The following is a 14583-nucleotide window of genomic DNA, read 5'->3' on the forward strand; positions in this document are numbered from 1 at the left end:
TAGGTCAAATGCAGCACACATTGCCAAGAGTATTCTGACTGTCGTGAGTCGAACCACCGAAGAAAATATTTCGTTCAAGTTAATACCTTCTTTCTAAGCATATCATTTCACCACCAATCTTGCACGATACCGCTTCACTTGGTCATTACCATCACATTTGATCTTGTAGACCCATTTATTACCAATAGCTTTTCTTCCATGTAGTAGTGGTACAAGTTCTCATGTTTTGTTCTTATATAGAGCTTCAATTTCTTCTTGTATTGTTGTCATCCACAAAGCAACATCTGAGCTGTTTAAAGCTTGATGGAAAGTTGATGGCTTTTCATCATCTGTTAAAAGACAGTATGCAACATTGATCTTTGTGACATAATCCAAGTGCCACACTGGCGATCGTCTCTCACGAGTTGACCGACGAACTTCTGGAGTCTTGAACTCGATTGGTTCTTTTTCCTCGTGCTCTGGTGCTGCTTCAGAAGAATCTGAATCTTCTAGATTAGTTTTCACATATACCGGCACAATCTCTGACTTGTCTTTTATAGTGCTATCATCCTTATCTCTCATTCTTTAATGATGACAATCTTGTGGGTAGTGGGGTCCCACATATGATACCCCTTTACTCTACCAACATATCCCAAGAAGATACATCTTCTAGATTTTGGATCCAACTTTTCTCTTTCTTGGGCATTGTACATCACGTACACAGGACATCCGAATGCATGTAAGTGAGAGTAATCTGCTGGCTTTCCAGTCTACATCTCCATCGGAGTCTTTAATCCAATTGGTATGGATGGCGACCAATTTATTACATAACAGGCCATTTGGCTGCTTCTGTCCAAAATGAATTAGGTAGACCCACAATCCTCAACATAACTCTTATTCTTTCTGTAAGAGTCATGTTCATCCGCTCTGCCACTCTATTTTATTGAGGACTGTATGTTACTATGAACTGCTTTTGAATACATACTTTCTTACAAAAAGTAGAAACTCGCCATCTGTATACTCTCCACCGTTATCTGTCCTCAAGCACTTAATCCTTTTCCCGGATTCAAGTTCAACCTGCTCTTTGTACTCTTTAAACACTCAAAACACATTTGACTTTTTCTTGACTGGATACGCCCAGCATCTCCTGGAATAATCATCAATGAAAGTCACCAAGTAGTTTGCACCTCCCATGGACATATTTGGCGATTCCAAAACATCAGAGTGAAACCAAGTCTAAAATGCATTTACTTCTGATAGTGGATCTGCTAAACTTTAATCTATACTGCTTACTTGTAACACAATGCTTGCAAAATGGTAAATTCATCGATTTGAGCCCTGAAAGTAATTTTCGCTCAGAGAGAATTTTCAAACTTTGTTCTGACATGTGACTGAGTTTAAAGTGTCACATCATTGTTGATTCTTCTCCATTTGATGCGACACACGCATAAACTTCCTGTAGTGTTTCCACTTTAAGCATGAACAGATTAACACCTATCTTTTCTGCCTTCATCAATACTAGCGCGCCTCTAGTAATGTTCATGATCCTATTTTCAATATAAGTTTTTCACCCATGACTATCTATTTGTCCCAAAGACTATAAATTTTTCTTCAGGCCGTTGACATGTCGTACCTCTCCAATTGTGCTAATTAAACCATCAACCATTTTTATTTTGATAGTACCAATGCCAGTGATCTCCAAGATATGATCATCTCCCATATATAAAGATCCTCCTGAGATAGGTTCATATGTGCGGAACCATTCTCTCCAAGAGGTCATGTGCCAGATAGCTCCTAAGTCTATAAGCTAGACGTCAGATAGCCATTTTCTGCCTTCTGAAACAGTTATTGCCAATTTCGCAATCATCCGAGGTACTTGCTACAGACCCTTGAGCATGTGATAACTCAATTTTTTTGCCCTCTTTTCTCTTCTGGTTGTTCCAACACTTTTTATTGACGTGCCCTTTCTTGCCACAATATTAGCATTTAACATTCTTCTTACTTTTGGATTTTGATATACCATTATTGTGACTCCCATTGGGGCCACGTTTCGTTGATCTCCCTCTCGTCATCGATAGCGCTTCTGCTTGTTGCGAACTTACTTGTTTGTCTTTCTTACTTTTTCGACTGTTTTCTTTATTTAATACAGAGGCTGCAATATCGTCAAAAACTAGATTGTTTGCTTAATTATTGTTCGTCAGGTTGATGATGAGTTAAATATAAGAATCAGGTAGACTTTGGAGTAGAAGCTCTGCACGTTCATTTTCCTTTATTTTATGACCCAACGTTGTGAGTTATGAAAATAGAGTCTTCAAGGTATTGATGTGGTCGGTCACCGATGTAGATTCCGCCATTCGAAGAGCATAGAGTCTCATTTTTAAGAAAATCTTGTTGTGTAGTGACTTGGCCTTGTACAATTTTATGAGAGTATCCTATATTTCCTTTGCTATTATTTTCTCCGCCACAATGGATAATACCCCATCTGCAAATGCCAAGTGTAGATCAACAATAGCATTGTCGTCCATCTCATTCCACTTGTCATCATCAGTTATCTCTATGAGCCTTTCTCCAATTGCTGCCAAGCAATTATTTTCCTTAAAATTGCCCTCATCTTTATTTTCCACAACGAGAAATAGTTCCCGTTGAATTTCTCAATGTCATACTTTGTCGCCATTTTGTTAATAAATACCGCACACAAGCAAGTGTACCATCTTAAATAGTTGTGAGTATGTGTGAGAATGAACACCAGGAAAGTTCCGAGGAAAGACTAGAGGGGTTACAACGGTCCCTCTTAAAACTCAGACTCCTTAGACTTTTATCACCTTTGTGACAGAACTTTCCTAGACATGTACAAAACCACATAGTTGCTTTATTCACACCACTATTCCCTACTTTGCACTGTAAAATTCTTGGATCGCTCCCACCGTTTCTCATGAACAGTACCGTATATATGTACATTACCATATACGTGAACAATACGTATACGTGAACAGTACTATATACGTGAACAATACTCTTTACATGAATAGTACCCCCGACTCTAAAGAATACAACCAATAGCTCTGATACCACTATTGGGAAATTAATGGGTGAAGCAGACACGCAACTAAAGTGAAATTGAGAAATCATGAGATATAGAATCACACAGGGACACAAAAAATTACGTGGTTCACCTTTTAGCCTATATCCACAGGCAAAGACAGAAGGAAAATATTTACTAGTGAAAAAGGAGTTATAAGTATTGTAGTATTTTAGCTCACTGTCCAAAACTCCAATACATCCAAATTCTCAAATCCATACTCTTTAAATAAAGAAGAAAAATTGAAGAGAATTTGATGATTTACAAATGAGGGGAGCCAGCATTTTTATAGCCAAATTTTGGCTATTGTGCAATTTATTATTTTATTCTTTTCCTTCTTTGGTGCGGCACCCCTTTTTCTTCCTTCTCTTTCCTTTTTTTTCTTCTTCCTCTTTTGTCTTCTTTCTTTTGCCTTTGTGGTGGGGCACTAACAATCCCCACCGCTTTACTTTTTGACACCAAATAAGGGATGTAATACTTTGATAAAGATAACACATAAGAGTGATGGTAGGTGGAGTACATATGACCTTAAGTTATAGACAACATTGTGTGGGATGAGGACAATTTTGATAGTAGAGTCACTATGTAGAAATCCAATTGTTGTAATTGTCTTTCTATTTGTTGCCTATAGACAATAAATTAAGAACATGAAAAATATTTTTTTTGCCTCGCAGCAGTTGCATGTGAAATCAACTAAGGCCATGAAAGAGCTGGAAAAGGAACAACCGATATATCTCAGCAATATTTCTTGTTATCTGAACTTCTCTTTCTTCTTTCGTTTCTCCATAAAAGAACCTCAGCAACTAAAACCAAAAGCTCACCTTCCCTCACTCTCCAATGGAAAATTTATTTCTTTTTTACAATATTATATTTCTATTTCCTCCTCTATTAAGAGTGTGGATAAAGCTATCTATCTATTTAGATTTAATGCTTTTTTGTCCATTCGAATCATGATTTGTGATGATTTTTTGTCCATCCAGTCTTTATTTGTGATTACTACGTTTATGTATTTTTGTTGTGTTTTCTAGTTTATGTTTTATCTCTCTAGATCTGAGTCTATATGCTTTAGATATGGAAAAAAATTAGGGGCAACAATCTGGGTTAGGATTCGTTTTTCTTCAATTTGATCCGATGCGAATTAAATGAGTTTGAATTTGAAAAAATTGATTCGTTTCATAAATGAGTGAATTCAATTCGATTTGCTAAATAAACAAATTAAATTAGGGTTTGTTTATTTGTTATTCATTTAGAATTCATTTAGTAAGTGGGTGATAAACGAATTGAATGCAGTCCATTCGTCTAAAATTCATTTAATTAAATTACTTATTTGCATTAAAAATTTCAAAATTTAAAGATTAATTTAGTAATTATTAAGGATAATAAGACTAACAAAAATTTAAGCAGAGCTGGTCCTAATTTTTTTACTTCATCATTTCTACTCTTTCTTTCTCTTCTCTCAACCCTCTTTTCTCTTGGTCTCCATCCTCCATGGCAATTTCTTTTTGTTGTGTTTGTAATTTCTTGTTGTTTGTTGTTTAGAGAAGGTAGTACCATCTTACCTAATGGAAAGCTCTTATTCTTTTTTTTTATTTTTTTATTTTAGAGTTATGAGTTTATTTTTAATTTTGCCCAGGTAGCTTCCCAACTCTTTCAAGATTTTACTGGGCAAATGGATTTGTTAAAATGGCACTAGCCGCAAAAAAACTTATGAAAATGAACAAGATTTGAGCAAGAAAGGTAAGGGCCTTTCTGATTATAGCAATATATATATATATATATTGCAATGGGGTTTATAAAGAAGACATGATCAAGCAAACGCAAAAGTGGTGGAGAGTTTGAGTCGATAATGTTTTGAGATCTTTTTTCTTTTCTTATTTTTTCTCAGCAAGAAGAATTTGTAATTTTGTGTTTGGAGACTGTATTTTTTTAGTTTTAGAATATGGTTTGGTTATTTGTTTTTGTAGGATTTTAAATTTATAGTTTGAATTTTTCTTTATTAAGAATTCATATTCAATTCAATTTGTATAGATTCATTTATTATGGGTCAAATAAATAGTAAAGAAATCCAAATTCGAATTCGATTAGTTTATTTCATTTAATAAATGAATCAAATTTGAGTCTTGAAATTTTGATTTGTTTAATAAATAAATCTCAGCAATTGAAAATTTGATTCTAATTCGATTTTATTCGTTTTGCACCCCTAGAAACAAACAACAGATTGATCTTTGCAAGATATATGTTATGTACCAATTAGTAAGACCAATATTGATGGTGGAGAATATAATATAAAAGGTCAAGAGAGACGTCAAATGGGGCTTGAGACTTCTATGCGTATTGGGTGAAATACTCTTTTAATTTATCGATATCTCCAGTACAATCGACGAATTATTTATGTAGATAGTAATTAAAAAATGGATTTAAAAACTTTTTAATAAATATAAATATAATTTAAATAGTTTAATTTATCTAGTAGACTAATAATATTATAATTTTTTAATATATAATATAAATTTATTATTAAAATAAATATAATAAATTTGACCAAACAAATATTTCCTTCTGGTATCAGAGCCAAGGGGAGGATAGTGTAAAGCAGTTTATAGTTCTGTGTTTAAAGACTTGTGTTTTATTTTGAAGTTTTGTTGTGTGGTGAATCTTTACTGGTAGTAAGTCCCGCCATAGGATAAGGTCATCCGTTTAGGGCTGTAAAACCATACCTGTAGCCATTCTGACAAAACCATAGATTGACCATAGGTTTTTACTCATGGACCCTATACACTGTAGAACATCATCCTTTTCTAGCTCTTCTTCCGGGAAGACTAGTACTTCAAAGCATGTTGTGAGTTCAGAAAAATTCTTTATTGAGAACTTTGATAAAGCAATTGATTGTTGGGAACTTCCAAAAATTTCTAAAGAAAAGATTTACAAAACAAAAAAGCTTGATTTTTTAAAGAGTGATTATATTATTAAGACTGAAGAACGTGACATAACTCTTTCAAATCCATTTGAAACAATTCACTTGTTTTCTGAGCATTCTTTAAAGAAATTAAAAGAAAAGAATTTCAATTATATTCATATTGGACTAATTCAAGTCGGAATAAAACCCTTAACCAAAGAAGGCTTGGATACTTCTATCCTTGCTGTCCTAAGAGATGGGCGATTCATCTCTTTTGATGATTCTTTGCTAAGTAGCATCGAATCCAGTCTTTGTAAAGGTCCAATTTCATTTGATTGTTATTCAAACATAACAATTTCACTTAAAGATAAAAATATTTTGAAAAGCATGATTTTACAAATCAAAACTCATAATTATAATATGATTGAGGGATCCGTCCCAGTTGCTTTAATTTTTAAAATCTCGTATAAGGCAATGATCAATGCATTCAGTACACAACATAAATTCCAGTCAAAAAGAGATGAGACTCTTCTCTTGCAGACTGATTTGTCTAGAGCCAACACTGTCATTCCAAAACCTATTCAATGGAAAGATGTCCATCTTCCAGAAGAATGGATTCTTGAAGGAGCCGCTCCACCAGCGATTCCAAAACAACTTGAGCCTAATACAGAGTTACAAAATGTGACTCAATATTCTGATGGAAAAGTCAAATTGTCATTTAGAAGATCTGCTTCAACTAGATTTTCTGATAAAGAGTCGTGCTCAAGTATTCCTTCACTAGAAAGGAAATTTACAAAAATCCCTTCTGTTATAAATCTTCCTTTTCAAAGTCAACCTAGGTTTTCAACTTCAGATATACCTAGCACTTCTATACGATCTGTTGACTATGCCACTAGTGTTCCTCACCCCATTTACACTAGTAGTCAACATGAACAAAGACAGGAAGAGAAGGAACCTTCTCCTCCAACTTCCCCTACATTTTCTGTTGTTACAGAAAATGTTATTAATGTCATTAAAAAGGAATTTGAATTGGATAAAGCTTTTCTGCATAAAGACTTTTATTCTGATTTAAACAAAGAAAAAAGACTTTGGTTTTTCAAACATTTTTTAAATCAAAGAAAAGAAATCCAACAAACTTATTATGAATTTGTGAATCTTCATCAAGTTCATATATTGTTTTTTGATTGGTTCGAGATATATTCTTCTAATAACAACATCTCTTACCCCTTCAAAGAGTCAAACCCTATTACTATTAGGAAGAAGACCACTGAATGGAAACTCTCCGAAAGTAATAGAACAGTCGATTCTGAGCATCCACCCCTCCGGAGTGTAACCGTTGACCACGGCGAACCTCCTATAGAAATCAGAGCTTCACCTTACAAAATCCCTAAGCCTAACGATACTGATAGTAATTTAAGTAGTATTATCCAACCGAATAATTTCTGTAATACTAACTTAAATACAATCGGAAAACAGTTGACTAGGATAGAAAATCAAATCCAGAAGTCAACCATTACTGTTCCTTCAATTTCTCCTATTCCAACAAAGTCAGATTCTGACAAAAAGCTTAAGGAACCTATTTTCAAACCCTTTCAAGTTTCGAAAACTAGCCAAAAGCTTGTTCAAGAGTCAAAATCAGATTTTGCTAAAGCCATTAGAGAACAATTAGATAGGATAGAAGCTGCTTCTTCCTCATCTAGCAAAGTTCAGATAGCCCCTGATACTCCTCAATCTAGCAAGATTGGAGTATTAGAGAAAGATGACCAAACTTCTATAGCCTCTTCGGATGTAGAAGCCTTCCAAGAGGAACCCACTCCTAAAGCAAACAAAATTCATTGGGAATTAGCCCTTCCCACTGTCAGGACTCCACCAGATCTAGCGATAGATAATAGACCAAGTGCATTAAATCAATCCCGATACAATGCATCTTCAGTCTATGAGTGGAATATTGACGGTATGTCCGAATACAATATCCTAGGATTGTTGCAACAGATGACAATGGCAGCCAATGCCTATAAAACCCAAGCAGGAACCTCTGATCGTGCTATATCAGAAATCCTAATTGCAGGTTTTACTGGTCAACTAAAAGGTTGGTGGGATCATCTTCTCACTAATCAGCAACAATTAGAAATTCTAAATTCCATTCAAGTCGATGAAAATGGAGTCCCTATTCTTGATGAGTTCAACAATCCAATCCAGGATGCTGTTGCTACTCTAATTTTAACAATTTCCCTCCATTTCATTGGTGACCCTTCACACCTTCGTGATAAAAACGCTGAGTTACTACATAATTTAAGATGTAGGAAACTTAGTGAATTCCAAAGCTACAAAACCTCTTTTTTCACCAGACTATTTCTAAGGGATGATGCAAATCATATAACCTGGAAAGAAAAATTTCTTGCTGGATTACCTACCCTTTTAGGTGAAAAAGTAAGAAATTCCATCAAAGCCCTTTATGATAATCGTATTCCTTATGACGAGCTTACCTATGGTGAACTTGTCAGTTTCGTCAATAAAGAAGGTTTAAAGATTTGTCAAGATTTGAAATTACAGAAACGACTTAAGTGGGAGCTTAAGAAGTCTAAACAAGAATTAGGCGGTTTCTGCAAACAATTCAATTATGACCCCTTTAAAACTTCTTATTCCAAAGATTGTAATGGCGAGTGTTCTACTAAACCCCGCAGGAAACATTACAAATCAAAAAATTCTAGGAAACCCTTTCGTAATTTTAGAGAACTTCCTTATAAGAAACCTTCGAGGCCTTATAAGAAACCCAAATTCTCTAAAAGAAAAGAGTTTAGAGCCAAACCAAAGACCCCTTTCAATTACAAAGAAGCTATATGCCATAAATGTGGCATGAAAGGTCATACTGCAAATTATTGCAGGATGAACAAAAAGCTTCATGAACTTGACCTCGATGAAGAGATCCTTTCCAAATTAGCCCCCCTTCTTGTCGAATCTTCTGATTCCGAATCTTCCATGTCAGGAGACAGTGATCCATATCAAGTTGATGAGCTTTTTGACTCAGATGACTCTGTATCTAGCAGTAGTGAATCTGAATCAGATTCATATTTAAAGAAAATCAATGTTTTGACTAAAGACCAAGAAACTTTTCTTGAACTTGTAAAGCATATTTCTGATCCAAATCTTCAAAAAGAATATCTTGATAAACTTTTGAAAACTTTGGATTTTAATAAAGCCGAGACTTCTAAAGTCCCAATTGTTAAAAAGAATTCTTATGATCTTACTCAAATTTTAGATAAAAAGAAAACAAAGAAGACAGTTCCTAATATCCAAGATCTTCAGAAAGAGATAAAAGAAATCAAATGTGAAATCAGAGATTTAAAAGAAAAACAAAAAAGTGATTCTGATACTATCCAACTTCTTTTACAAAAACAATTGCAGGATAATTCAGACAATGAATCTAATCCTGATGATGGTGATGATATTAAAGTAGAAAACATTGAGACTGTACCCAATGATTTTCTATTTGTTTTAAAGCAAATCACCACAAGAAAGTATTTGATTAAAGTCACTTTAATCTTTTCTGATGATTTTGCAATGGACGCCATTGCCCTTTTTGATACTGGCGCCGATTTAAATTGTATTAGAGAAGACATCGTCCCCAAAAGATTTCATGAAAAAACAAAAGAAAGACTTTCTGCCACTAATAATTCAAAACTAAATGTCAGTTCCAAGGTTGAAGCCTCAATCCATAATAATGGTTTTGATTTTAAAACTTCTTTTGTCCTCACAAATGATATTCATCATGCCATCATTTTGGGAACTCCTTTTATAAATCTTATAACTCCATATACTGTCAATTATGATAGTATATCCTTCAAAGCAACAAATAAGAGACTTGTTTTCCCTTTTATTGAAAAACCCAAAACAAGGAATTTGAATATTGTCAAAGCTTGTTCTGTTTACCAAAACAAAATTAATGCCATTCTTAAGTCCAAACAAGATTATTTATTTTGTTTACAAAAAGATTTGAATTTCCAAAGAATTGGAAGTCAATTACAAAATGATTTTATACAAAGAAAAATCTCCGATTTCAAAAGCCTTATTGAAAAAGAAATATGTGCCGATTTACCATCTGCTTTTTGGAATAGAAAACAACATTTGGTAGATTTGCCTTATGAAAATTCGTTTGATGAAAAACAAATACCCACTAAAGCACGTCCAATCCAGATGAACATGGAATTGGAACAACATTGCAAAAATGAAATCAAAGATTTAGAGTCAAAAGGACTCATTGTTAAGTCAAGGTCCCCATGGTCTTGTGCCGCTTTTTATGTTAATAAAAATTCTGAAATTGAAAGAGGCGTACCTAGGCTTGTGATAAACTACAAACCTTTGAATAAAGCTTTAAAATGGATTAGGTACCCAATACCTAATAAAAAAGATTTGCTCCAAAAACTTTGTTCAACTTTCATTTTTTCTAAATTTGATATGAAGTCTGGTTTTTGGCAAATACAAATCCATCCTAAAGATCGTTACAAAACAGCTTTTACTGTTCCCTTTGGACAATACGAATGGACGGTAATGCCCTTTGGTTTGAAAAATGCACCCTCAGAATTTCAAAGAATCATGAACGATATTTATAATCCCTATTCTGAGTTTTACATCGTTTATATTGATGATGTGTTGATTTTTTCTCGAAGTATTGAACAACATTTCAAACATTTAAAGACTTTTTATCTTGTTACAAAAAAGGCTGGATTAGCCCTTTCTAGTTCAAAAATTTCTTTATTCCAAACAAAGGTCCGGTTCCTTGGCCATCATATTTTCAAAGGAACTATCACTCCAATAGAGAGATCACTTTTGTTTGCAGATAAATTCCCAGACAAAATTCTGGACAAAACCCAATTACAAAGATTTCTTGGTAGTCTAAATTATGTTCTCGATTTTTGCCCTAATATCAATAGGATGTCTAAACCTTTGCATGATATGTTAAAAAAGAATCTTGTTGCATGGTCAGAAGAACATACCAAAGTTGTTAGATTAATAAAGCAATCTGTGAAAAATATTTCATGCTTATTTCTTGCAAATCCTGCATTACCTAAAATTGTTGAAACTGATGCATCTGATATAGGTTATGGAGGTATATTAAAACAAAAAGAAAATGACAAAGAACAGATAGTACAATATGTTTCTGCACATTGGAATGATTGCCAGAAAAATTATTCTACTATCAAAAAAGAAATTCTTTCTATTGCTTTATGCATATCTAAATTCCAAAGTGATTTACTAAATCAAAAATTTTTACTTAGAATTGATTGCAAAGCTGCAAAACATGTTTTAGAAAAAGATGTTCAAAACATTGCATCAAAACAGATTTTTGCACGATGGCAAGCTATTTTAAGTGTTTTTGATTTTGATATTGAATTTATTAAAGGTGACAAAAATTCTGTTCCTGATTTTCTAACCAGAGAATTTCTTCAAAACAGATAATGCCGCCAAAGAAGAAAGACAAAGGTAAAGCAGTTCTCAAAGTTACTGGTTCTCAAGAACCTTCTAAAGAACCCCAGTCAACCCCTTCTAAAGAAAAACTACTTTCTTCTGCCATGCCCATTAAATCTTGGATAGAAATGGTTGAAGAACATGGAGCCCAATACAAATCTATTTCTTCTGATGACCAAGTAAAGCAATGGATGAGTTCCATTACAAAATCCCCTGAGCTCATGCTCGCCCTTCAAAACCTTTCTCAAAGCCAAATTTCTCCTAAAAAAGAAATTGAAATTACAAAACCTTCTTCCCAAAATGTTGTTGTCTCTGCTGAAAGCTCATCTTCTCAAATTGTGCTTTCTCAGCCAACACCTTCAAAGAAAACCTCCGATTGGTTTGATAAAACCCATTTTCAAAACATTCTTTCTATGGAAGATGGATTTTACCATACTAATCCTTTTATTATATTTTAAAATATAATTATTATATTTATTTTAATAATAAATTTATATTAATTATAAAAATTTTAAATAAATCTTTGGGTTAAATAGATTTAAAAAAATAAATCTCTTGTATTAATAATTTTAAAATTATTTTATATAATATTTAACCTTTTTTATATTTGTTTCAATATTATGTGTTATAAAATTTGGATTGATACAATATAAGATTGTAAAGTATTAAAGAAAGTTTAAATATTAAAATTATTTTAAAATTCATATATTGTTACATTTATTTTAATTTTATATTTCAATGCATTATAAACGGTAAGTTTTTGAGTTAATAGAGCCAAAGGTTGTTATAGCTAAAAAGGGTCTTGATATCTTTTATTAAAAATTTAGGGGTCTGTATGATAATTTTTCCTAAACTTTAGGGATTTATGTGTCCTTTTTCCTATATATTTTAATAAATCCTAAATGTTAGAATTACAGGTAATAAAAGATCATAAGTAATAGGTTTCAGTGCCTTGTTTGAAGCAATATTCAAAACTAATAGAATCGGTTTTAGATTAGTAGAAATATGATTTAATATTACTTCTTTGAAACTCCAAAACCCACCGAAACTGTTGTTTAATAATAGATTGAGATGAATATAAAACATGAATATTAAAGCTCTATGAATATTAGCTTTTGTTATTGTTCACGTAATTATTTACTAGTACTATTCATATGATGTTGTTCATGATACTATTACTCGACAACAGCCATAAGTTTGTCGAGGCATACACGAACCACTGTCCTAAAGACTAATTTTAATTCTTTTATAGCTATGTTATTTCCTCATTTTTGCAAGCTTATTGCATCAGCATTCTTTCCTTGAAATATGAGCTTCTGGACACCTACAATTATGCACACAATCTAAGCACAAATTATTCTAAATCAAACAAAATAAATAGAATAGAAACACATCATTTACTCTCTGAGTAATATTGATTTAAGTCTAGAAGTGTCATAATAACTCTCATTTCATAGAGTTATCAGTATGCTTGATCATGATGACTGCAAATTAAAAATTTTGGAGCCGGAGGTGAAAAGAACTTACCAGTTCATTGTTTTCAAGATCGAGGGGAAGGATAAGTTTTTTTTAGCCAGCTCCAAGCTATTGAAGACTCCAATTTGAAGTTTGTACAAACTGCAATTGCTTAGCAACAGTCCACAGAAAGCTTCACAGGTTGCCATAAATTTGTCAATAATTGGACAAATTGGCCCATTATCCACAACTATAAAAATTATTTTTTATTTCTGAAATAAAAGGTGAAAAATCTTGTCCAATTCAACTTAGTGCTTACATCTTTCACTACACAATCTCTTGTGTACACAAAAGCATTATACCGTAACCTATTTATCGAAGATGCCTATTTAATTCTACATTCCTTGCCATTCAAATTCTACATTTTCTCTCTTTTTCACCGATCTTAATCTCTCTCTCTCGCCATCTATTTCACAAAGTCGTTGGAAAAAAATGGCCAATGCAGCTATCTGCATATATGACTGTTTTGGAGCTCAAGGCAAAAAGAACCTATCAGTTCATTGTTTTCAACATCGAGGAGAAGCAGAAGCAAGCTGCTGTGGAGAAGCTTATTGAGTAGCTCAAAGCTACAAGGATTTTAAAGAAGAGGAAAATAGTTATTTTATGTTTGGGGGGTAAAAAAGTCATTCGACCACTATTTCGTTAATTGTTTTAACAGAGTTAATGTAAAAGTGGACGAGTGAAAAAGTTATTAACTTCAAGTAGAATTCTACCAAAAAAGGAAGATTTGTGTATTTTTGAAAAAGCTCAAAATATTATGTGGTTGGTGGATAATTTGCCCATAATTTAATTAATAAGGCAAATCATGTGAAGAATGAAGTAAAAGAGGAAAGCATTCATGTGATGGGCTTTGGCCAAATCTTTATTGGCTTAGGAATATACAAGGGCGGCTTGCACTTTTCCACAAACGAGAGGCCACAATTGAAGCATTATAAAAGGGCACGAGTGGAAGCCACAACACAGAAGGAGGGAAGAATAAAAAAAAAAGAGAGCAGCAGCCGCACAATCAGAGGTAAAGTGGCCATAAGTAATCTAGAGGAAGTCTGGGATTAATTCTTGAGTTTTTCTTTCTCTCTTATCTATTATTTTGCTTAAATGTTTCTTATAATATTTATGAATTCTCTTTATATTCCTATGAACTAATTTATTTTGCTAGGGCTACGACGTAGTCTAATTATGAACATTTAATTTCATAAATCTATGTTATTTTTGTTTATTGCTCCATGGTTGAATGTTCATTATTGTGCTTAATGCTTTTAAATATCTGGCCAATATTTGAATGATTTGAGGATGCATAATGAGACTGAGAGGAGATTTATGTATTTTTGCTCTATGTAATGGATGCTACGAATTGAACGAAAAACAGAAATGTACCAATTTGATTCGTGCAATTTTATCTAAGAATTTCCATAGAGCTTAATGAATCTTTGCATATTTAAATTCACATAAAGATATAGTGGGTTAATATGTGAAGGTATTTTTGATATTACTCGAGAGAGGATATTGAATAGATTAGCGAAATTCACTGTCAACATGGGTAATAAACTCTAATGGCATAGATGGAGGATTAAATTGGATTGGTTATGGTGAAATTGGATGTTCTAATGTCTTAATTTCTTGGTGATTTCTACTACTACCTGCATATTAT

The sequence above is a fragment of the Citrus clementina genome, unplaced genomic scaffold (genome assembly GCF_000493195.1).
Source record: "Citrus clementina cultivar Clemenules unplaced genomic scaffold, Citrus_clementina_v1.0 scaffold_6, whole genome shotgun sequence".
NCBI classification, from domain to species: domain Eukaryota; kingdom Viridiplantae; phylum Streptophyta; class Magnoliopsida; order Sapindales; family Rutaceae; genus Citrus; species Citrus x clementina.